Genomic DNA, 23,780 nt, shown 5'->3' with positions numbered 1-23,780 from the left:
GTGTGGATTCAATCGCCGCTGAGGGTACCATTAAGCACTTTTCTTCTCAACCTCTCGCCTGGTCTGGGGCACGGTGACTCTCAAGTTAAACTATAACCAGTCATGTCTCTGAAGAGAGAGCAGCTCGGTAAGACTGTGGAACTTTACCTGGCTTTACACCTAACTGGGGTACCACACTGGAAATCATGCCTCCCTATTAATAGAATTGTTACAAAAGTTTTTGTAAAATCTGCAAAGTTCCCCAATTTACCTGACACTCAGACCCAGCTTGATTATAAAGATTGGTTTCTGTACTAGAAAAGAATCACTATTTATGCAAGCAATTAGACTGTAGCTACAGGTAAACAGTTATACACCATCGGCATACGATACTACTTATTAAATCTCTGATCCCTTATAAACCTGCCATTTACACACATAGGCAGACAGGATTAAATAAGCTATGGATAGAGTGGAAAGATTGGAAGACAGTCGTTGTTCCCAAGTTGTATTGTTAAAAATGATGATTATGATTCATTTGCTGGCCAGTACTTTGCTTCAGCCATGCTTGCTTTCTTTGATTTGTGAAAGATACAAGATGTTTCCTCATGGTAGTCCCATCCAGAAGATTATAACTTGTCTGCACAGATTTGCAATTGGCTTGCCCATAGTAAACAGAAGGTAGTGGTGGAAGGGGATTTTTCTGGCTGGAGGTCTGTGACTAGTGGTGTTCCATAGGAATCCATACTGGGACCTCTGCTGTTTATGATTAATGTAAATGATTTGGATGAAAATGTAAATGGATGTGTTAGTAGGTTTGCAGATGACACAGACATTGGGGAAATTGTGGATGGTGTAAAAGGTTGTCAAAGGGTACAGCTGGATATGGATCAGTTGCAGATATGGGCTGTGAAATGGCAGATGGAGTTTAATCCAGGCTGGTGAGATATTGCACTTTGGGAGATCAAATTTTAAAGAAAAATAATGGTTGCATTGATGAACATAGGGATCTTGAGGTCCTAATCCAAATCTCCTTGAAAATGGTCACACAAATGGATAAGGTGGTAAAGAAGACATATGGCTTGCTTGCCTTTGAGTACAAGAGTCAGGAGCTCCTGTTGCAGTTTTATAAAACTTTGGTTAGGCCACACTTCAAATATTGCTTTCAGTTCTGATCACCATGTTACAGGAAGAAAGTGGAGGCTTTGGAGAGGGTGCATAAGAGAATGCTACCTGAATTAGAGGGTATGATCTCTAAGGAGAGGCTGGACAAATTAGTGTTGTTTTCTCTGGAGTAGCTGAGACTGAGGGGAGACCTGAGAGAAGTTGGTAAAATTATGAAATGCGTAGATAGTATTGACGGTCAGAATCTTTTTTCCCCAGAGTTGAAAAGTTTTAATACGAGAGGGCATGCATTTAAGGTAAGAAAGTTAGAAGCGGAAGGTTATAAGGTAAGAGGGGGAAAGTTCAAAGGAGTTGTAAGGGGCAATTTTTTTTTAAACACACAGAATGGTAGGAATCCAGAAAGTGCTGCCACGGGTGATGGTGGGGGCCTTACGATTGGGACATTTAAGGGTCTTTCAGAAAAGCACATGAATAAGCAAGGAATGAAGGAATATAGACCACGGACAAGCAGAAGGGACAGATGGAATTTAACTCTGGTAAGTGTGAGGTGATGCACTTTGGAAGCAGTAACACAAGAGAGTACTCAATAAATGCAGGACCCTAGGAAGCTGAAAAGAACAGTGTGATCTTGGAGTGTGTCTACAAATCCCTGAAGATGGCAGAACAGGATAATGGGTTAGTTAAGAAGGCACCTAGGATACTCGCCTAGGATAATCATATTGGAGAAGTATAGGATTTTGGTTAGGGCACAGTTGGAGCAATCTGTGTAGCTCTAGCACCTTTTTACTATAGGAAAGATGTGATTGCACTCTAGGGGGTGGAGGGGGGATTCACCAGGATGTTGTTTGAACATAGAACATAGAAAAGTACAGCACAGCACAGGCACTTCGGCCCACGATGTTGTGTCATGGAATATTCCTAATCCAAAAATAAAATAACCTAACCTACATTCCCCTCAATTCACTGCTGTCCATGTGCATGTCCAGCAGTCGCTTAAATGTCAATAATGACTCCGCTTCCACGACTACCACTGGTAAACTATTCCATGTGCTCACAACTCTCTGAGTGAAGAACCTCCCTCTGACATCTCCTCCATACCTTCCTCCTAACACCTTAAAACTATGACCCCTCGTGGCAGTCAATCCTGCCCTGGGGAAAAGTCTGTCTATCGACTCTATCCATGCCTCTCATTACCTTGTACACCTCGATCAGGTCACCTCTCTTCCTTCTTCTCTCCAGAGAGAAAAGACCGAGCTCAGTCAACCTCTCCTCGTAAGACAAGCCCTCCAGTCCAGGCAGCATCCTGGTAAACCTCCTTTGCACCCTCTCCAAAGCCTCCACATCTTTCCTATAATAGGGCGACCAGAACTGGATACAATATTCCAAGTGTGGTCTCACCAGGGTTTTGTAGAGCTGCAGCATAACCTCCCAGCTCTTAAACTCAATCCCCCTGTTAATGAAAGCCAAAACACCATATGCTTTCTTAACAACCTTATTCACCAGGGTGGCAACTTTGACGGAGCTATGCACTTGAACACCAAGATCCCGCTGTTCCTCCACACTGCTGAGAATCCTGCCTTTAATCCTATATTCAGCATTTAAGTTCGACCTTCCAAAATGCATCACTTTGCATTTATCCAGGTTGAACTCCATCTGCCATTTCTCAACCCAGCTCTGCATTCTGTCAATGTCTCGCTGAAGCCTGCAATAGCCCTCGATACTATCAACGGCACCTCCAACCTTTGTGTCATCAGCAAACATACTAACCCACCCCTCAACCTCCTCATCCAAGTCATTTATAAAAACTACAAAGAGCAGAGGCCCAAGAACAGAGCCCTGCGGGACACCACTCAACATTGACCTCCAGGCAGAATAGTTACCATCTACAACCACTCTCTGCCTCCTGTCTGCCAACCAATTCTGAATCCAGACAGCCAAATCACCCTGTATCCCATACCTCCTGACTTTATGAATGAGTCTGCCGTGGGGAACCTTATCAAATGCCTTGCTGAAGTCCATGTTTGGGTTTGGGTTGGAACACTTCAGCTATGAAGCTCAGGTTGTTTTCTTTGGAGCAGCGAAGCTTGAGGTGGGGACCTGACCAAGGGCACAAAATTACAAAGGGCATGCACAGGTTGGAGAGAAGGCAACTGTCCCCCTTATTTGAAAGATCAATAACAAGGAAGTATCATTTCAACATGAAATGCAGGAGATTTAGAGGGATCTTGAGAAAAATGTTTTCACCCAAAGGATAGTGGGTGCATGGAATGCAACTAGCCTCACAACTCTTAAAAAGTATTTGGATGAGCAATTGAAATATTATAATATTAAAGGCTACGAGCCTAATGCTTGATGGTGGCACCAGGGTAGATTTGATAGTACAGGCAGGATGGGCTGAAGGCCCTCTTGTGTATTGCTTGACTAAATGAGGATGAGTCTCAGACTTATCATAGTTTATAGCAATGTTTCAGGAAGGATAAACTAGTTATCCACAGGTTTGATATGAGTTTTAATTGCAAAGAGCAGAGACTGTGCCTGACCTGCGGAAGAACCGAACACTTCTCTCTGTAACTTGTTCCCACCTCGAAGCTGTTCAGTTAGCTAATCAATGTTGATTAGCTGAGAACTAATCACACAATAGTTGGCTAGCAAAAAGTTCGATCACTGGTAACTGTTCACAAGTCCACAGATCAAGTTCTTGTGGCTAGCAAAAACTGCCTCAGTACACCCCTCAGCTTCAAATCATCCACAGCTCTTCAATTAATGATTGTTCAAACAGTTGTTTATGATGCACGCAATGGGTGTCAGGTTACTTGCTTTTGAAATTGGAGCCACTCTTTCAATCTCTTTTCAAGCAGGTTCTTTCTCATTTCAGCCCATAGTTCTCAAAAAAAATCCACAGAATTTTTAAAAAAGCATAGTCCTTACATTTTGCATTACAAGCTGGCAGTGGGCTTTACTGTGTCTCCCTCACACTGACGTTCATAATTTAAGAGGAAATGCAGTAAGCTGTCACTGTTGTTTACAGTATAAGAGGCCATGATGTAAGTTTGCGCTGGGTTTCACAGCAAGTGAGAGTGTTTTAAGTTCTCAGTTTTGTTATAGAGGAGATGGTTAGATGAAATGAACACCTTGTTATTCACTTTATAAGCAACAAGTAACAATTTATTTATCTAACTCTTACAGTGATTACACTAACAGAACTATTCATGAATTAAGCAATTCCATCCCCACAACAACTACTAATTATTCCCAAATAATACAAAATTCTAATGGTGTGCTGTTCCAATAAATAAAAGTCCACTTATATAAACCAAATTAATAAGAAAAAGTAAATTAAAACTTAGATTCTCAAAACTGCAGTCAGGTTGCATCTTCCAGAATGTTCTGTGCCTTTACTACTATTCTTCTTCAGAAATTCTTTCTTCATCAAATCCTTGTGTCAGGAATATTAGCGAAGAGTACTATGGAACTTTTAGATGGTGCTTAATCAGAGAGCTTAATGATTTCTGAGAGAGCCAGAGTTTTACACTTCCAGTGGCAGTTTGCTCTCACACCAATTTTCAAAATTCCCCTTTTATATGCACTTGATGACCTGCCAATTTTCTTAAAATTGAATTGGTCCTAGGTTGTCAACACCATCAGATTTAAATTCAGCTGGTTTTAAGTACCTGGTTTAAATTATTTGGCTGGTATTCAAGCTTTTGCCTTAACATCAAAACAAGCCTAAGGTTGCCGACCACACAGCCAATTGATATATATGTTTCAATTCCAGAACTATCTGGGCATCTGCAGCTTCGTGCAGACATTTCTTTTATCTCCAAGCTTAGCAAAGCACATCACATCTTAAAGGGACCACACACACTTCCCCCTGTCATGTTTCACAAACAAATTCCAACATCCTGCCTTCCAGTTCACAAGTACCCTACCCAACTTTGCAACACGCCCCGCTTAAGAAAAAGAAAATGAATCATTATGAAAAGATGGCATTCTTTTTTCTAACTCTTAACACCATTATTACTAAATCCATTATGCATTAATCTAGAGTTACCCAATTCATTCTAATTACAAATACATATATAAAATTGAACAATACCATTACAGTCTTATGAACACATTTTCTTTTAAACCCACAATAATGCATCCAACATTTTAACAACATACAACATGTACAATCTGTAAATTAAATGCTTGTGAAACAAACCTCCAACAAAATAGTCTGGTGTTCTTGTCCTTAAATCCTTCCAAAATGTCAAAAGGGTTGTGATCAGTATACACAGCCATCTCTGATATGTTGTACGCAACGTACACATTAAAATGTTGTAAGGACAGTACCAAACTCAATAAGTCTTTTTCAACATTTTCTCTGATGGATATTAAGTTTCTTTTAAAAATAACTGATTAGTCTTTCAATGCCACAATCATCCCCCTGTAACAACATAGCTCCAACCTCTACCTTGCTTGCGTCAATGGCTACTTTAAAGGGTTTCAAGAAATTTGGCATGGCTAAAACTGGCACAGTTATTAACACTGCTTTTAAATTCTCAAATGACTCTAGGCATTGTTCTGCCCACCAAAATTTCATGTTCTTCCTTACCACTCCATCAGTGGTGCCACCATGCTCTTAAAGTTTGCTACAAATTTCCTTTAAAATCTGCTGAGACCCAAAAAGTGTAGCACTTCCTTCTTTGAGTAGTCTTGGAAACTCCTTGATCACCTCCTCCTTCATATTCCTTGGTGTCATCCTTCCATGTCCGATGTTGTGTCCTAAGAATGTCACTTCCACCTTTGCAAATTCAGTTTTTGCTAAATTCATGATGAGTTTTGCCTTCTGGAGTCTTTCAAAGACCTTTTCCAAATGCACCATGTGATCTTTCCGTAAATGGCTAAAGATCAATACGTCAAGGATGTAGATGGCACAATTATTCAATCCTGCCACAACTCTGTTCGTAAGTCTTTGAAAAGTAGCTAATGTGTTCTTCATTCCAAAAGGCATTGTGTTAAATTAATACCGCCCATTTGGGGTTACAAATGCAAAAACTTCCTTTGCTATCTCTGACAAAGGTGCTTATCAATAGCCACAACATAAGTCCACATTTGTGATGTCAATGGCTTGTCCAACATTTTCCACACAATCTTCCAAATTTCGAATTGGGTATGAGAATGATTTAGTCATGGCATTTACCTTTTGATAATCTACACAGAATCATTGAGTACCATCAGGTTTCAGTACCAACACGATCGGCAAACTCCATTCACTTTGACTCAGCTCAATGTTGTCTTCTTAGAGCATTACCTCCACTTCCTTCTGTACCTGCATTGCTTCGAGAGGATTAAGCCTGTAGAGGTGTTGTTTTATTGGGACAGCATTTTCTACATCAACTTCAGGTACTATAGTATTAGTTCTTCTCATTTCAGTATCTTAATACATTCCCATAGTGCTGCAAAAAGCCTTTAAAGGCAAGTTCTCTGTTCCTGAGAAAAATGGCTTACTACGCAATTCCCATTCTTTCAGGATTTCCTCATTATTTAATTTATTATGTATTATTATTTTAATATAATAATTATTATTATTATTTATTAAAATCTGATTCATCTGGATTTGAGTCCTCACTTTGTGTGGCAGTAACTAATACCTGTTTCTCCAGTTCCCTTTCCCTGTCATAGTAGGGTTTCTGCATATTCACATGACAAACCCGATGAAGTTTTCTTCCTCTCTGGCATCTTTACCAGATAATTCACCTTCCTTAACTTCTACTCAATCTGATAGGAACCACCAAACCTTGCTTTGAAGGGATTTTCTACCACTGGTAACAGCGCCAATACTTAACCCCCATGGGAAAAATGTATGAATTTTAGATTTTGTATCTGCCTCTTGCTTCATTAGATGTTGCACAACCTTCAAATGTTGTCTAGTCAATTCACCTACTCTGTTTAATCTTTTTCTCATGTCAGATACATAATCCAACTGTGAGATCTCTGACTTTGAACCTATTGACTTTTTGTTAATTAATTTTAAATGCCCTCTTACATCATGTACAAATGGAGTAAAGTGAGTTGATTCATTTGGAGCATCTCTGATAGCTAACAATCTAAATAGGATACGTTTATTCCACTCATTTGGGTAATCCTGAGCATAAGCCCTCAGCATGGTCATTATGTTCTGATGCCTCCTTTCCAATATGCCCTGGAATTCTGGATTGTACACACTTGATTTGAAGTGTTGGATGCCTAAACTATCCATGACCTCCTTAAATCATTTGGCAGTAAAATTGGACACTTAATCTGACTGAATCTTCCTGGGTAGTCCATAATGCATATAGAAAGCAAGCAACTCCGCCTTGACATTCTGTAATGGAATTACCTCTGGAAATCTGGTAAACACATCCATTATGGTTAGCAAACACTGGTTCCCGCTTTTGGTGTTAGGGCGGGGACCTACAGAATCAATCATAATCCGCATGAAAGGTGCTTCAAGTGCAGGAATTGGCATCAGATCCATTGAAATCCTGCAATTGAACCAGCCAGATCCCAAACTTGAGGCCCCAATTTTTTGTAGAGGGGATGGTTAAATGAAATAAGCTTCTTGACACTCAATTTATAAACAACATGTAACAATTTATTTATTTAACTGCAACAGTGATCAAATTAAGAGAACTACTAACAATCCGAGCAATTCCACCCTGCCCCAACTACTAACTATTCCTAAATTTAAAAATTCCAATGGTACGCTGTTCCAATAAATATAAGTTCCAATTATATAAATCAAATTAATTGGGAAAAAAAATTAAAACATAGACTGTCAAAACTACAGTCAGGATGTGTTTTCCAGAATGTTCCTTGCCTTTTCCACTATTCTTCAATCAGGAATTCTTCATCAAATCCTTGTGTCAGGCAGGAATATTAGCAAAGAGTACTATGAGGTGATATTTAATCAGAGAGAATAAAGATTTCTGTGGGAGCCAGTGTTTTACTCTTCTGATGCCAGTTCACTCACACTGATTTTCAAAAACCCTCTTCTATATACACTGGATGACCTGTCAATTTTCTCATAATAGGATTGCTCCTAGGTTGTAAACACTATCAGATTTAAATTCAGAGATAGTAGGAACTGCCGATGCTGGAGAATCTGAGATAACACAGTGTGAAGCTGGATGAACACAGCAGGCCAAGCAGCATCAGAGGAGCAGGAAAGTTTGACGTTTCGCGTCAGGACCTTTCTTCAGAAAATGATTTAAATTCAATTGGTTTTCAGTGTCTAAGGTGCCTGGTTTAAATTAATTGACTGATATTCAAGCTTGTTGCCTTAAAATCAAAACAAGCCTAAGGTTGCCAACCGCGCAGCCAATTGATACATATGTTTCAATTTCAGAACTATCTGTGCATCTGCAGCTGTTTGCAGACTTTTCAAGCTTAGAAAAACATATCACTTGTTAAAGGGACCATGCACTCTTCTCCCTGTCATTTTTACAAACAAGTTCTAAAATCCTCCTTTCCAATTCACAAATACTCTACCCAAATTCATAGTAGTAGGGTTTACATTGCCAAAGGGTCTGCAGTAATATCTCAGTGGGGCTTATATTGTATGAGGCAATGCAATTAGTTCTAACTGGTTAGAGTGTAAAAATGAAGGCTGTAAGCATTCATTAGTATTTAAAGTGTGAGAAGCAATGCAGTACACTATTATAAGATAACAAAGTGTGAAGCTGGATGAACACAGCAGGCCAAGCAGCATCTCAGGAGCACAAAAGCTGACGTTTCGGGCCTAGACCCTTCATCAGTACCCTATTACTTTGTTTTATAGTGGAAGAGGAATTGCAGTAAGATCACTCTGAGGTTTACAGTGTAAGAGAAAATACAACTGTGCGGCTTATGGTGTAAGAGGGTATGCAGTCTTCTCTCACTGGGGTTTAGAATATTCGAGGCAAAGCGTTTGGAATTCACTTGGATTTATAGTATAACAGTAGTATAAACACCCTCATTGGTGTTTAAAGGGTGCATGGAACACAGTTAGCCCTCACTGATGTTTAGTGAGTACGGAGAACATAGCTAGCCCTCAGGGATGCTGCAAGGTCTCACTAGGGATCACAGAGGCAATGCTGAAAGCTCACGCTGAGGTTTTGTGTGCAAGAGTGAATGTAGTTCACCCTAACTGAGGTTTACAGTTACCAGGAAATGCAGTGAGCTTTCACTCTGGAATGCAGTAATTTGAGGATTAACATTGAAGATGCATTGCAGTTAACTCTTAATTGGGTTTATACCATAAGAAGGAATGAAATAAGGACTCACTGAAGTGTAAGAATGAATGTTGTTATCTTCCACTGGGGTTTATTGTGTCAGAGTGAATGTTGTTATCTATCATTGGGATTTACAGTGTAAGATGGAATGTTGTTATCTCACTGGGGTTTATAGTTTAATATGGAATGGTGTTATCTTTTGCTGGGGTTTGAAGCTTAAGGTGGAATGTTGTCATCTCCCACTGAGGCTTACAGTGAGAGTAGATGTTATTAACTCTCACTGGGATGCACAGTATCAGATGGAATGTTGTTACCGCTCTCTGGGGTTTACACTAAGTGCAAAAGTTGGTGTCATTCACTGGAAGTTTACAGTATAAGAGTGAATGTTGTCATCTTTCTTCGCGTTTACACCATGAGGTAGAATGTTAGTCATAGAGTTGGATGGCGCAAATAGGCCCTTCAGACCACTATGTCCATGGCAGCCAACAAACCAAACTACACTAATCTCATTTACTTACACTTGACCTTTAGTCTGTTATGCCCTGGCACTTTAAATGCTCATCTGGATGCTTCTTAAATGTTGCAGGAGTACCTGCTTCCACAGCACTCTCAGGCAGCATGTTCCATATTTCCATCACCCTCTGGGTGAAAAAAAATTCTCTGGTCTCCTGTAAATCATTTACTCATTACCTTAAACATATGCCCCCTGGTCTTAAACGTGTCTGTCATGGGGAAAGATACTCATGATCTGCTCTTTCTATCCTTTATTCATTCATGGGATGAGGGTGTCACTGGTTAGGCAGCATTTATTGCCTATCCCTAATTGTGCAGAGGGCAGCTAAGAGTCAACCACATTGCTGTGGGTCTGGAGTCACATGTAAGCCAGACCAGGTAAGGATGGCAGTTTCCTTCCCTAAAGGACATAAATGAACCAGATGGGTTTTTCCAACAATTGACGATGGATTCATAGTCATCATTAGATTCTTACTTCCAGATATTTTATTGAATTCAAATGCCACCATCTACTATGGTGAGATTCGAGCCTAGGTCCCCAGAATGTTATCCAGGTCTTGGATTAACAGTCCAGCGATAATACCGCGAGGCCATCGCCTCCCCTTCTTTGCCTCTCAAAATTTTGTCAACCTCAATCAGATCCCATTTCAGCCTCCTCTGCTCCAAGGAAAACAAACGCACCCTTTCCAACCCCTCCTCATAACTGAGAATTTTCATCCTAGGCAACATTTTGGTGAACCTCCTATGCATCCATCTTCGTTGCAATCATACCCTTCCAATAGTGTTGACCAGAATTGCAATATTCCAGTTGTGTCCTAACCAATTCTCTATAAAGTTGAAACAAGATTTGTATGGTCATAGAGTAATATAGCATGGAAACAGGCCCTTCGGCCCAAACTGGTCCATGCTGACCATGATGCCTACTCAGCTAGTTCCAATTGCCTATATTTGGTCCATATCCATCTAAATCCTTCTCATCCATGTACCTCAGCAATTTTTTTTTAGAAAGGGTTGCCTTTACCTGCCTTAACCACTTCCTCTGGCAGGCCATTCTACGTACACGCCACTGTCTGTGTGAAGAAGTTCCCTACAGGTCCTTCTTAAATCTGTCATCTCTCACCTTAAACCCATGCCCTCTAGTTTTGAATTCCCCATCCCTAGAAAAAAGACTATATGCTTCCATCCTATCTGTGCCCCTCATGATTTTATATGCCTCAGTAAGGTCTCCCCTCATTCTCCTACATTCCAAGGATAAAAGTTCTATCCCGGCCAATCTCTCCCTATAGCTCAAGCCTACTAATCCTGGCAACACCCTCGTAAATCTTCTTTGCACACTTTCCAGTTTAACAATGTCTTTCCTATAACAGGGTGACCAAAACTGTACACAATACTCCCGATGGTGGCCTCACCAACAACTTATATAAGCGTAACATAATATTCCAACTCCAATACTCAATGCCTCAACCAATCAAGGCCAGCACGCTAAATGCCTTCTTCACCACTCTATCAACCTGTGATGTCACCTTCAATGAACTATGTACTTGTACTCCTAAGTCCCTCTGTTTCACAACACTCCTCAGGACCTTACCGTTTACTGTATAAGTCCTATATTAGTTTGACTTTCCAAAGTGCAACACCTCACACTTATCTGTATGGAATTGCATTTGCCAATCCTGAGCCCACTTCCCCATCTGATCAAGATCCCTGTGTAAGTTTTGATTACTTTCCTCACTATCAACGATACCTCCTAATTTTGTATCATCCACAAACATACTAATCATGTCTGGTACATTCACATCCAGATCATTTCAATCAATAATAATTAACAAAGGTCCCAGCATCAACCCCTGTGACACACCACTAGTCATAGGCCTCCAGTTCGAGAAACAAACTTCAGTCACCATCCCGACACTTCTCCCTGCAACCGAAGCAAGTGCTACACCTGCCCCTATACCTCACCCCGATCCCAAGCCCTAGGAAGACTTTTCACATCAAACAGATGTTCACCTGCGCATCTGTCAATGTGATATATTGTATCCGCTGTTCCCATTGTGGCCTCCTCTACAGCGGGGAAACCAAACAGAGGCTTGGGGACCGCTTTGTGGAACACCTACGCTCTGTTCACAACAAACAACTACACCTCCCAGTCGTGAACCATTTCAATTCCCAACCCCCCCCCACCAACTCCTCGGACAACATGAACGTAAGGGCCTCCTACATTGTCACAATGACGCCACCCGAAAGATGCAGTAATAACATCTCATATTGCAATACTGCTGCTGTTGATGGCCCTCATTGCCTTATGGATGCCCACTCTTGAGAGATTTGTTTGAAGTTGATCCTATTGAGCACAGTGGTAGTGGCACACAACATGATGGAGGGTATTCCGAAAGTGAAGGCTTTATCTCCACAAGGAATGTCTGGTGGTCACTCTCACCGATATTGTCCTGGACAGGTGCATCTGCAGCTGGCAGATTGATAAGATTAGGTCAAGTATGTTTTGTCCCTCTTTTTGGTTCTGCCCCTACCTGATGCAGACCCAATCCATAAGATCATAATATATAGGAGCAGAATTAAACAATTTAGCCCATTGGGTCTCCTCCATCGTTTGACTGTGGCTGATATTTTTCTCAACTCCATTCTCCTGCCTTCTCCCCATAACTCTTGTTCCACTTTCTAATCAAGAGCCTATCTATTTCTGTCTCAAACACACTCAATGACTTGGCCTCCACAGCCCTCTGCGACAATGAGCTCCACAGATTCACCGACCTCTGGCTGAAGAAATCCTTTCTCATCTCAGTTCTAAGGGGTCTTACCTTCACCAAGAGGCTGTGTCCCTGAGATCTCGTCTCTCCTACTTCTGGAAACATATTCTCCACATCCACTCCATCCAGGCCTGTCAGTACTCTATAACTGAACCTACATGTTAACCTTAAGAGAATCCTGAACTAGGACTCCCAAGCCCCTTTGCACTTCAGATTTTCAAAGCTTTTCTCCATAAAAATATAATCTATACTTTTAATTCTTCCTACCAGTAAGTATAATCTCACATTTTGTCACATTTTATTCTTTCTGCCACTTCTTTACCTAGCATGTCCAAACATATGCGGTTTCCTCAACACCACTTGTCTCTCCACCTATCTTTGTATCATCTGCAAACTTAACAACAATGCCCTGAGTTCCTTCTTTCAGATCATTAATGTACAATGTGAATAGTTGTGATCCCAATGCTGACCCTTGTGGAACTCCACTAGTCACCAACTGCCATCCTGAAAATGGCCCCTTCATTTCTACATTCTGTCTTCTGCCAGTCAGCCAATCCTATACCCATGCCAGTAGCTTGCTGTCACCATCATGGGCTCTTATCCTATTTCGCAGACTCTTGTGCAGCACCTTGTCAAAAGGCCTTCTGGTAATCCAAATAGATACTGTCCACTGGGTCTCCATTGTCTAACTTACTTCCTCAAAAGAATTCTAACAGATTTGTCAGCATGACCTCCTCTTGATGAAGTCATGCTACCTCCGCAATATTTTAGCATGGACTTTCAACTACACTGCAATCTCCTCCTTGATAATGGACTCTAAAATCTTACCAATGACTAAGATTAGGCCAACTGCCCTATTGTTTCCTGTTATATTAGCAAATTCCAGTCCTCAGGGAGACTGCAGTGATTCCTGAAAGATCACCATCAATGCCTTTATGATCTCTTCAGCTGTGTCCTTCAGGACTCTGGGATATCATCCATTTATCTGTCTTCAGATTCTTCAGCTTCCATAGCACCTTCTCCTTAGTGCTGGCTACTACAACCACTTCTGACTGGTTCTGGTATGTTTCTAGTGTCTTCCACTCTTCCAAAGTATCTATTCTCACATGGATGGTTGACTCATCCTCCCTTTAATATCAGTGATAATGGGAACTGCAGATGCTGGAGAATCCAAGATAACAAAGTGTGGAGCTGGATGAACACAGCAGGCCAAGCAGCATCTCAGGAGCACAAAAGCTGACATTTCAGGCCTAGACCCTTCATCAGATGTTTCTTCTTCCTTGGGATGAATTTCTGCTGTGCCTCCCGAATTCCATATGAAACTTCTGTCATTGCTGCTCCACCATCTTCCCTGCTGGGCTTCCCTTCCAATCAACTCTGGCCAGCAATTCCCTCATGTCTTTGTAGTTACCTTTATTCAATTGTAATACCATTACATCTGATTCAATATTTCCCCTCTCAAACTGCAAGGTGAATTCTATCATATTATGGTAACTGTGCCCTTGGGGTTCTTTCATTTTCAGTTGCCTGATCAGGTCTGCCTCATTACACATCACATCAGTGTCGCAGCTATGTCCTTTAGGAACTGACCCGTTTAATAAGTAGCACAGCTGCCAAGCCACTCTTGGTGGTGGACATCGAAATTCCTCAGCCCCAGAGTACATTTTGCACCCTTCCCACCCTCAATGCTTCCTCCAAGTGTTGTTCAACAAGGAAGAGTACTGATTTATCAGCTGATGGAAGAAGGGTACATGGTAATCAGCAGTAGGTACCTTACACGTGTTTAGCCTGAAGCCATGAGAATTTGTTGAATCTGACGTCAATGGTGACAACTCCCAGGGCAGCTTCCTCCTGACAGTATAACATTGTGCCTCCCCTTCTGCTGGTTCTGTCCCTCTGGTAGGACATAACATTTCCAGGGATGGTGGTATTGGGATATTGTCTGTAAGGTATGATTCCATGAGTTTGACTATGTCAGGCTGTTGCTTGACTAGTCTGTAATATAGCTGTCCCAGATATACCAAGGAGGACTTTGCAGTGCTGAAAGTGCTGTTTCTGCCATTGCAGTGCATTGGTCGATTATACGTTATACGTTGTGATTGATACAACTGAGTAGCTTGCTCGGCCATTTCAGAGGGCCGTTGAGAGTCTGCCACATTGCTGTGTGTCTCATTGGCATTCACAGTATATCAGCGAATATTGTTACCCCTCATTGAGGTTTACTGTGTAAGAGGGAGCGTTGTATTCTCTCACTAGGGGTTACAGTATAAGATGGAATACTGTGGCACTTAAAAGCTAAGAGGGAGTGAATTAAGCTCACACCAGGCTTTACAATGAAACAGGTAATTCTGTAAGCTCTAGAGTACCAGAGGAAATGTAGTATGCTCTCGCAGTTGTTTACAATATAAGATGGAATTCGCTGAGATCTCACCAGAATTTGTTATATAAAATTGAATGCTGTAATTTCTAACTGGAACAGTTTCAGAAAATTGAATTAAATAAAAAACACTTGGAATGAAAATCTAGTTGAATGGTGGCCTTGCAATAGCAATCATTTGTTGAGAAAACCCATCTGGCTCACTCATGTCATTTCATTGAATTATACACTCCCAACAGTGTGGAAGCAGACTATTTGCCCATCGAATCTAGGCCCATCCTCTTCCAGGATGTGGGAGGTAAGGGTCACTGCTGGTGTCCCCTCTGACTTCCTATCTGTCCTTCCGAACAGTTTGATACCCCTGGATATTTAACTCCTGGTCATGACCGTCCTGCAACCATATCTCTGCAATGGCCACTAATTCATACCCATTTGCCATGATTTGCTCCATCAACTCATCCACCTTGTTTCAATGCTCTGAGCATTCAGATAAAGTGCCCTTATGCCAGTTTTTGCACCTTTTTGAATCCTGTCACCTCCATTACTAACAGCTTTTGAGGTCTCCTTCCCTTTAACTATTTTCCTAATTTTCAATGGAGTTGAAGCTTCCTCGTCACCTGCTAACCTGCTGCTTTGCTTTCCACTAATTGTTGTACTCCCTGTACACTCACTCCTCCATTCCCCCTACTTACTAGTTTAAAGTCCAATTAACCACCCTATTTACCTTTTTCACCAGAACACTGGGCCTGGTCCTGTCAGATGGAGTCCATCCCAGTGGTATAGATCCCTCCTGTCCCAGAACTGATGCCAGTGCCCCATGAAAAGGAAACCCTCCTTCTCACACCACTCTATTAGCCATGTGTTTACTTCCCTGATCCTCACCTCGCTATGCCAATTTGCACATGGCTCGGGCAGCAATCCAGAGATGACCCTTGAAGATCTGGTTTTTTTAAATTTTGTTCCTAGCTTTTCATAATCCCAAAACAGGTCTTTTTTCCTTGTCCTGCCTATGTTGTTGGTACCTACATGGACCACATCAACTGGATCCTCCCCCTCCCTCTCTAGTATCCTCTCAAGCTGGTCAGAGATGCCTCGCACCCTGGCACCGGACAGGCAACACACCACGCAGGACTCCCCATCCTGCATGCAAAGGATACTGTCTGTCCCCTGATGATGGAATCCCCTACAACTACGAACTGTCTTTTAGCTTGCCCTCTTGAATGGCCTCCTGGACCATGGTGCCATGGTCAGTTGACTCATCCTTACCGCAGCCCTGTCCTCCATCCACACAAGGAGCAAGTGCCTCATACCTGTGAGACAATGTCAAGGGCTGCCGCTCTTGTGTTCCTGCTCGCAGGGTCCCTCTACCTGCCTCACTCGTAGTCATACACTGCTATCCCTGGCCGCTGATCGAATTAATATTAGTTAATCTACCAGGTGTGATTGCCTCCTGGAACACAGCATCCGGGTATCTCTCCCCCTCCCGGATGTGCCGCAGTGTTTGGAGTTCAGATTCCAGCTCATCAATTCTGAGCCGGAGCTCCTCAAGCAGCCAACACCTGCTGCAGATGTGGTCACTGCCATTCTCAATGGGATCAGCTTGCTCCCACATCATTCAGCTACAACACATCGCCTGACCTGCTACCTCGACATATGTAATTAATTAATTAATTATTCAGTCCTGATGCACTCCTGTCCCAAAGGGAGGGGATGCTGTTCGGAACCCATTCACTTTAATCAGACATTCCATGGCAGCATACGGAAGTGGGATCCGGGAGATGAACAGTGTCCTGAACCTGAAAGTTTGCAGACTCCTGAATAGATCCTCATGATTGACCCTGTCGAATGCTTTCTCCTGATCGAGGGTCAGAACATTTACAGGGATAGGATAGGAGGCTGGATTTGGGTGGGATTCTGTTCAGTGAGTCAGTGCAGACTCGATACACCAAATGGTCTCTTTCCATACCATAGGGACTCTGTGATTCTAAGGTGCTCAATGGATCAGTCCTTTGGGAAAAGTGGATCAGGATCCAGACAGACAGATATTATCATGGATCCTCCAGCCGAGGACTATGTATGACTGATCAGTGTGGATCACTTTATCTAGCTCGGATCCCAGGTGAGATGGCAATGCCCTGGTGAAGGCTTTGTAATCCTTGCTGAGGAGGGAGACAGGTACCAGTTTTTAAGTAAATTAAGGTTCCCCCTCTTTTGTATCTGGATGATGACATGAATGCACCCCTGTCCCAAAGTGTCATGAAAGGGGCCGCTCTCCATCTGTGAAATATTCCTCCAAGACCCACATACAGTCACCTCTCAGGACATCCCAGAAACACCCTGAAGATCTCTGTAGTCAGTCCGTCCAACCCTGGGGACCTACCCCTCAAGAGTCAGGTGATGATACCAGTTAGCTGCTCTAAAGTGATTGTTGCATCGAGCATCCTGGCATTCCCCAGGCCAACCTGTGGCAGGTCCTCCCACAAAACTCTGCGATTGTCCTCGCTGAGCAAGATTTGGAGAGAACAGAGCTGTTCATAAGCTGAGGTCTGAGCCACGTTGCCGTCCAGATCCAAGATGCAGGACCTGTCATTGGTCAGTAGCACAAGGACCTGCTGACCAGCACCTGTCTCTTCTCCAGCAAATCGAAGTACTCGCTGTCCAAGTACTCGAGGAGCTGGTCTGCAACTTCATGTACATACCCTGAAATCCAACAGGCTGTGGACCCTTCCTCTCTTCACACAACCCTTGCAGTACCAGGTCCAATGAAGCTAACCCCAATATGACTCCAGGTCGAGCATTTCCTTCTCCAGCTCCTCGATCCTGCATTCTGCCTCTTTGTCAACCCCCTCACATACTCGTAAATAGGAGCTGGGTTAGGGGTCCCCATGCTGAGGGGTAGAGGGCCGGGGCTGGGTTTGGGGTCCTCATGCTGAGGGGTAGAGGGCCAGGGGCTGGGTTTGGGGTCCCCATGCTGAAGGGAAGAGGGCCAGGGGCTGGGTTCGGAGTCCCCCTGAAGGGTAGAGGGCCAGGGGCTGGGTTCGGAGTCCCCATGCTGAGGGATATCGGGCCAGGGGCTGGGTTAGAGGTCCCTATGCTGAGGGGTAGAGGGCCAGAGGCTGGGTTAGGGGTCCCCATGCTGAGGGGTAGAGGGCCAGGGGCTGGGATAGGGGTCCCTATGCTGAGGGGTAGAGTGCCATGGGCTAGGTTCGGAGTCCCCATGCTGAGGGGTTGAGGGCCAGGGGCTGGGTTAGGGGCCCCTATGCTGAAGGGTAAAGGGCCAGAAGCTGGGTTAGGGGTCCCCATGCTGAGGGTTAGAGGGCCAGGGGCTTGGTTAGGGATTCCTATGCTGACGGGTAGAGGACCAGGGGCTGGGTTAGGGGTCCCCATGCTGTGGGTTAGAGGGCCAGGGGCTGGGTTAGGGGTCCCTACGCTGAGGTGTAGAGGGCCTGAGGCTGGGTTAGGGTTCCCTATGCTGAGGGGTAAAGGGCTAGAGGCTGGGTTAGAGGTCCCTATGCTGAGGGATAGAAGGCCAGAGGCTGGATTAGGGGTCCCCATCCTGAGGGGTAAAGGGCCAGAAGCTGGGTTAGGGGTCCCTATGCTGAGGAGTAGAGGGCCAGGGACTTGGTTAGGGTTCCCTATGCTGAGGTGTAGAGGGCCTGAGGCTGGGTTAGGGTTCCCTATGCTGAGGGGTAAAGGGCTAGAGGCTGGGTTAGGGGTCACCATGCTGACATGGGCAGGTGCGCCCACAGGGGCGTTTTCGCACTGTGAGGACCCAGAAGTGGATTTGGACTCTTGGAGAAGGGTAGCCGGCTCTGGGCTGCAAGGGGAACTCCTCCAGGTGTTTCATTTTGTGTTGTGCTTTCTTCCCTCCCAGACACTCAGCCCCTTCCCACCAGGAGTATGGTGATTGCAATCTCTGGCTTAGGTCCCACACGAGGGGCCTCTAGGTGATGCATTTGAGAAGGGGTCAGGCATGGCAATGCTACCATCGGTTGCCCGTGTAGCTTTTGCAGCTTTAATGGTAGGGCAATTCCTCCTCACCTGCCCCACCACCTTACATAGGTGACACCACACTTCTACCCTCCATCCAGAGAGCACAATAGGTAAGCTGTCACAGTGAAGGCCACCTCAGTCACCTCCTCCTGGGCCAAGCTGACACCAGAAGGAGTAGACATGCCAGAGACTACTGTCCTTCAGCCCAAATGGTGTAGACAATATCCCTGACTTCGCATTCCCCAGCTGCAGCAGGAGCTCATTGGCAACCAACAGCAGGACTTTGGACACCACAAGTTTTTATACTGTCACTTCAAATGCATCCACAGCAAGTAAGTCCCACCCACAGTAAGCAAAGGCTAGGCTTACCATCTGCTTGGACCAAGGAAAAGGACATTTACATGGACCTGTACATTTTAGAAGCTGTGATGATGGCTAATGGGCTGATGACACCAGCCATCACCTCAATGGTCATGTCAGGCTGTGCATAGGTCTTAACACCCAGGCTCTTTGTCAGGAGCCTGAAGCTTGGAACTGAAGCTGCAGCAGATAGCCCAACATAGGTGTAGCTGGGTCCTGCCATGGGTGATTGTAGCATTGGAGCCCCCATAAATCAACATGTATTTGAAGGGGGAAGTAAGGCACTGTATCTCCCATGGTGCCCACCTCCCACTAAAGGCTTTGAGAGTAATGGTGAATACAACCTGCTCCCTCTCCAAGGACACCCTGGTGTGAATGTAGCATCCTTCTGCAACAGATGCCCAAAGATCAGGAGGAAAGGGTTAAAGTGTAACCAAAAGACAACAAACGACTTTTCAAATAACTAAAAAGCGGGTGCAATCATCCATAGCCAATATATACATGAACCACCGATTCCACAGCACTGTAAAATAAACAGCACTATTGATCAAGTTTGTTGGGTCCTGAAGGGCAGGAGTGGTGCTGGTGGATTGGGAGACAGCCAATACGGTATTGTTATTCAAGAAGACAGCAGGGGATAAACAGGAAACTACAGACGTGTCTGTCTAACTTCAGAGGTGGGAGATTTTCAAAGCAATTCTGAGGGACCACTCAGAAATTCCTCTCTACCCATGCTGATTTCTTTAACTGTATCACAGACCTTCTCCATGGTTTCTATATCCATGTTGTCCCTCTCACCAGTGAACACTAACACAAAGTATCCACTAAGAACATGATCTGTGACTCCACTGACAAATTACCTTAATGGGATCTACTCTTTCCCTCATTGTCCTTTTATCTCTAATGTACCTGAAAAACAACTTGGGATTTTCCTTTACTTTACCTGCCAGTATACTTTCATGTCCCGATTTTGCACTCCTAGTTACCTTATTAAGATTGCTGTTGCACATTCTCGACTCCTCTAGGGCTTCTGTTGTTTTTGGGCCCTCAGTGTCTGCCATAAGCTTCCCTTTTCCTCGCAATCCAATGCTGTACATCCGTCAATATCCAGGATTCATGCCTTCCTGACTCACTTACTGCCACTCATCTTCCCTTGCAGAACATTCTCTCTGGATCCCACCCTCTACCAAGTGAGCTTAAGCCCTCCCAAAAGGCACTAGCAAACCTCCCCACAAGAATGCTGGCTCAGTTGGAACCCATTCACCTTGTACAGGTCCCACAGTCTCACGAAAAAAGTCCCAATATCACAGAAATCTAAAGTTGTCCCTCCTGCAGCATCTCTTCAGCCAAACATTTATCTAGTCTAACCTCCTTTTCTGATACTTGCTCACACGTGGCAGTACAGGTAACTCAGATTATTATCTTTAATCTGTTTCTAGCTCCCAAAATTCTGCTTTCAGGACCTCATCAATTTACACCCATGTCACTGGCACCAACATGTGCAATGATCTTTGTTTGTTTGCCTTTCCTTTTCAGATAGTCCAACCATTCAGTGACATCCATGACCCTAGCACTAGGGAGGCACATAGCATCCTGGAGCTTCTTTTGCAACTACAGGATGGTCTGCCTGTTTCCCTTACAAGTGAATTTCCTAGCACTACAGCCTGCCATCTGTCTTCCTCCCCTTGTGTGCCTTGAAGTTATCTCCCACAGGTTTCCTCTGCACAGTCATCTTCCACAACAGTATCCAAAATGGTGTCTGTGTCAGAGACAGGGACAGCCATGAGGTTTCTGCACAACCTTCCTTCCTCCACTCTTCCTTGTGGTCACCCATGCCCTTTCTGCCTTATTCAGTCTTCAACTGCAGCATGACCACCTCCCCAGATGTGCTATCCATGACCTGCGCAGATTTGCAGAGCTCTACACTGGATTGCAGCCCCTACTCCAAAATGCAGTTCACCAGCTAGACACACTTCCCATACATATGCTTCCACGATTTGCCACATCGGACAGGAAGAACATATCGTGGGTGCAAACTGTGCTGCCATGACTTAGAGTTATACAGTCATACTGCGTGAAACAAACCCTTCAGTCCAACCGGTCCATGCCAACCATTTTCCCAAACTAAACTAGTCCCAACTGCCACGCTTGGCCCATATCCCTCCAAACATTTCTTATTCATGTACTTATCCAAATATTTTTTAAATGTTGTATCTGTAGTCACCTCCACCACTCCTCAGGAAGCTCTTCCACACAGGAACCACTCCCTGTGTAAAAAATTGCCCCTCATGTCTTTTTAAACCTTTCTCCACTCACTTTAAAAGTATGTCCCCTAGACTTGAAATTCCCCACCCTTGGGGAACTCAGCTGCTGTTCACCTTATCCATTCCCCACATCACTTTACAAACCACTATAAGGTTGCCCCTTAATGTTCTACACTCCAGTTAACAAAGTCCCAGCCTCCCCTTATAACTCAAACCCTGCATTTCTGGCAACATCCTGATAAGTCTCTTCTGAACCCCCTCCAGCTTAATAATATCCTTCTTATAACAGGGCAACCAGAATTGAACACAGTGTTCCATGAGAGGGCTCACTAACATCCTATGCAACCTCAATATGACATTCCAGCTCATATACTTAAAGGGCAAGCATGCTACATGCCTTCGTAACCACCCTATCCATATGTAATAAGAACTTCAAAGAATTATGTATCTGAACTCCTAGGTCTCTCTGTTCTACAACACTGCCCACGGCCATATAGTGATGCCCATGTTTGTTTTAACAAAATTTGTTTCCAAGTTGGTAAATCAATAAATCGCTTTGGTCAAACACACTTCATTCTGAATCATTCTTCATTCTTTATTGTTCTTTCACAATATGTGAGCATTTCTGGCAAGGTCATCATTTACCACCTATCCCTAATTTCCCTTGTACTGAGTGCTCAATCGGTAATTTCAGAGGGCTGTTAAGTGTCAATTACATTACTTTGGGTCTTATGTTCCATGCAGGCTAGACCTGGTAAGTATGGCAGATTTCTTTTCCTAAAGGACGTGTATGAACTGTATGATTGTACCAAATGGCAGAAAATAAGTGATTACTTCAAATACTAACAGATGGTTTGCACAAATATCTGACTGCCTCAATATTAATCTAAGTCTCAACTCCTTTCGATAGAGTTAAGGAAAGTTAGCAATCAGCATGAGCAACCATCACAAAACAAACTAACCCAGTTGGTCATTTTATCCCCCAGTGCCAACAAAACAACAAAACCAATAACCAAATCCTTCAGAAGAAAACACTTTCTGTTTGTCCACAGTAAATTTGTGATTTTTTGGCCCAGATGAGTATGTAAGTATTTATCATTGGCTCAAGTTATTGGCCTTCTTTCAAACACCAGTTGTTGACTTACATTTTATTGACCCTTTTCTGTGTCTTAAAACGTAGAATATTGCACATGCACAACATACCTCTGCCTGTGCCTTTAGCTTCACCATCATTATTCCATTGCCTGATACCCATGCTGTGGCAAGCTTCCACTAATCTTCTATTTCACTTCCAAAGTCTTAAAATGTGCTTTTTCCTCCCAAATCTTTCTCACCCATCTATTTTTTAGCACCCCACCAAATATCTTTCATCTCCTGCCACAGCAATGAAACAGCCACATAAGTTACAAACAGCATCCATTGTAATTGTGATATAATATTCTTGCTGAGCTTTCTTCAACACAATCGACCACACTATCTTTCTCCAATGTCCATCTTCTGCTGTTTAGGACTGCTCTCACTGGGTTCCACTCTCAACATATCCAACCAAAAGCACAGGATGATTCCTCAACTGGCCCCTGTGCCAATACCTATGGAATTCCCAAAGATTTGTCATAGAATCCATACAATTCTGAAGCAGGCCATTCAGCCTATCAAGTTCACCGTGACCCTCTAAACAGCATCCCACCCGGATCCAATCCTTCACCATATACCTCCATTTTCCATGACTAATCCACCTAGCCTGCACACTAGGAGCAATTTATCATGGGCAATTTATCATGGCCAATTTACCCAATCTGTTTCCACAATGGGAGGAAACCCCGCACAATAGGGGGAAGAATGTGCAAACTCCACTGATACTCACCCAAGGGTCGAATTGAACCCGGGTTCCTGGTGCTGTGAGGCAGCAGTGCTCATCACTGAGCCACCATGCCTCAGCATCTTTCTCATGGCAGGGCACAGAGTCAGTTTCCACTGAAGGCACACAGCGTTTGCAGCAGTTGTCTCAACATGGGATTAATGACAATAGGTTCTGCCTGATGTTCCAGTTAAACAACTGAAAGATTTAAGTCAGAAATTCTGCGCTCTCACCACAGGTTTCATCACATTCTTCAAACATGTGACCCAGTGAGGCATCAAGGAAATCCACGTAGGAACTCAATGCAGG

The 23,780-nt window shown here is 43.6% G+C and overlaps 1 protein-coding gene across 1 annotated transcript in view; it reads left to right on the top strand.

The window, feature by feature from the left end:
• Positions 1-12: 12 nt before the first annotated feature.
• LOC125462890 (potassium voltage-gated channel subfamily A member 2-like) overlaps positions 13-23,780 on the top strand; it is a 65,605-nt gene continuing 41,837 nt past the window's right edge. The window contains exon 1 of the mRNA XM_048553367.2: positions 13-127. The gene's annotated coding sequence lies outside the window, so the exon portion shown is untranslated. The remainder of the gene's footprint in view (positions 128-23,780) is intronic.

Source organism: Stegostoma tigrinum, chromosome 21 (genome assembly GCF_030684315.1).
Source record: "Stegostoma tigrinum isolate sSteTig4 chromosome 21, sSteTig4.hap1, whole genome shotgun sequence".
NCBI lineage: Eukaryota > Metazoa > Chordata > Chondrichthyes > Orectolobiformes > Stegostomatidae > Stegostoma > Stegostoma tigrinum.
Note: the sequence above shows the minus strand (reverse complement) of the source record. Positions and strands in the feature narration are given on the sequence as shown.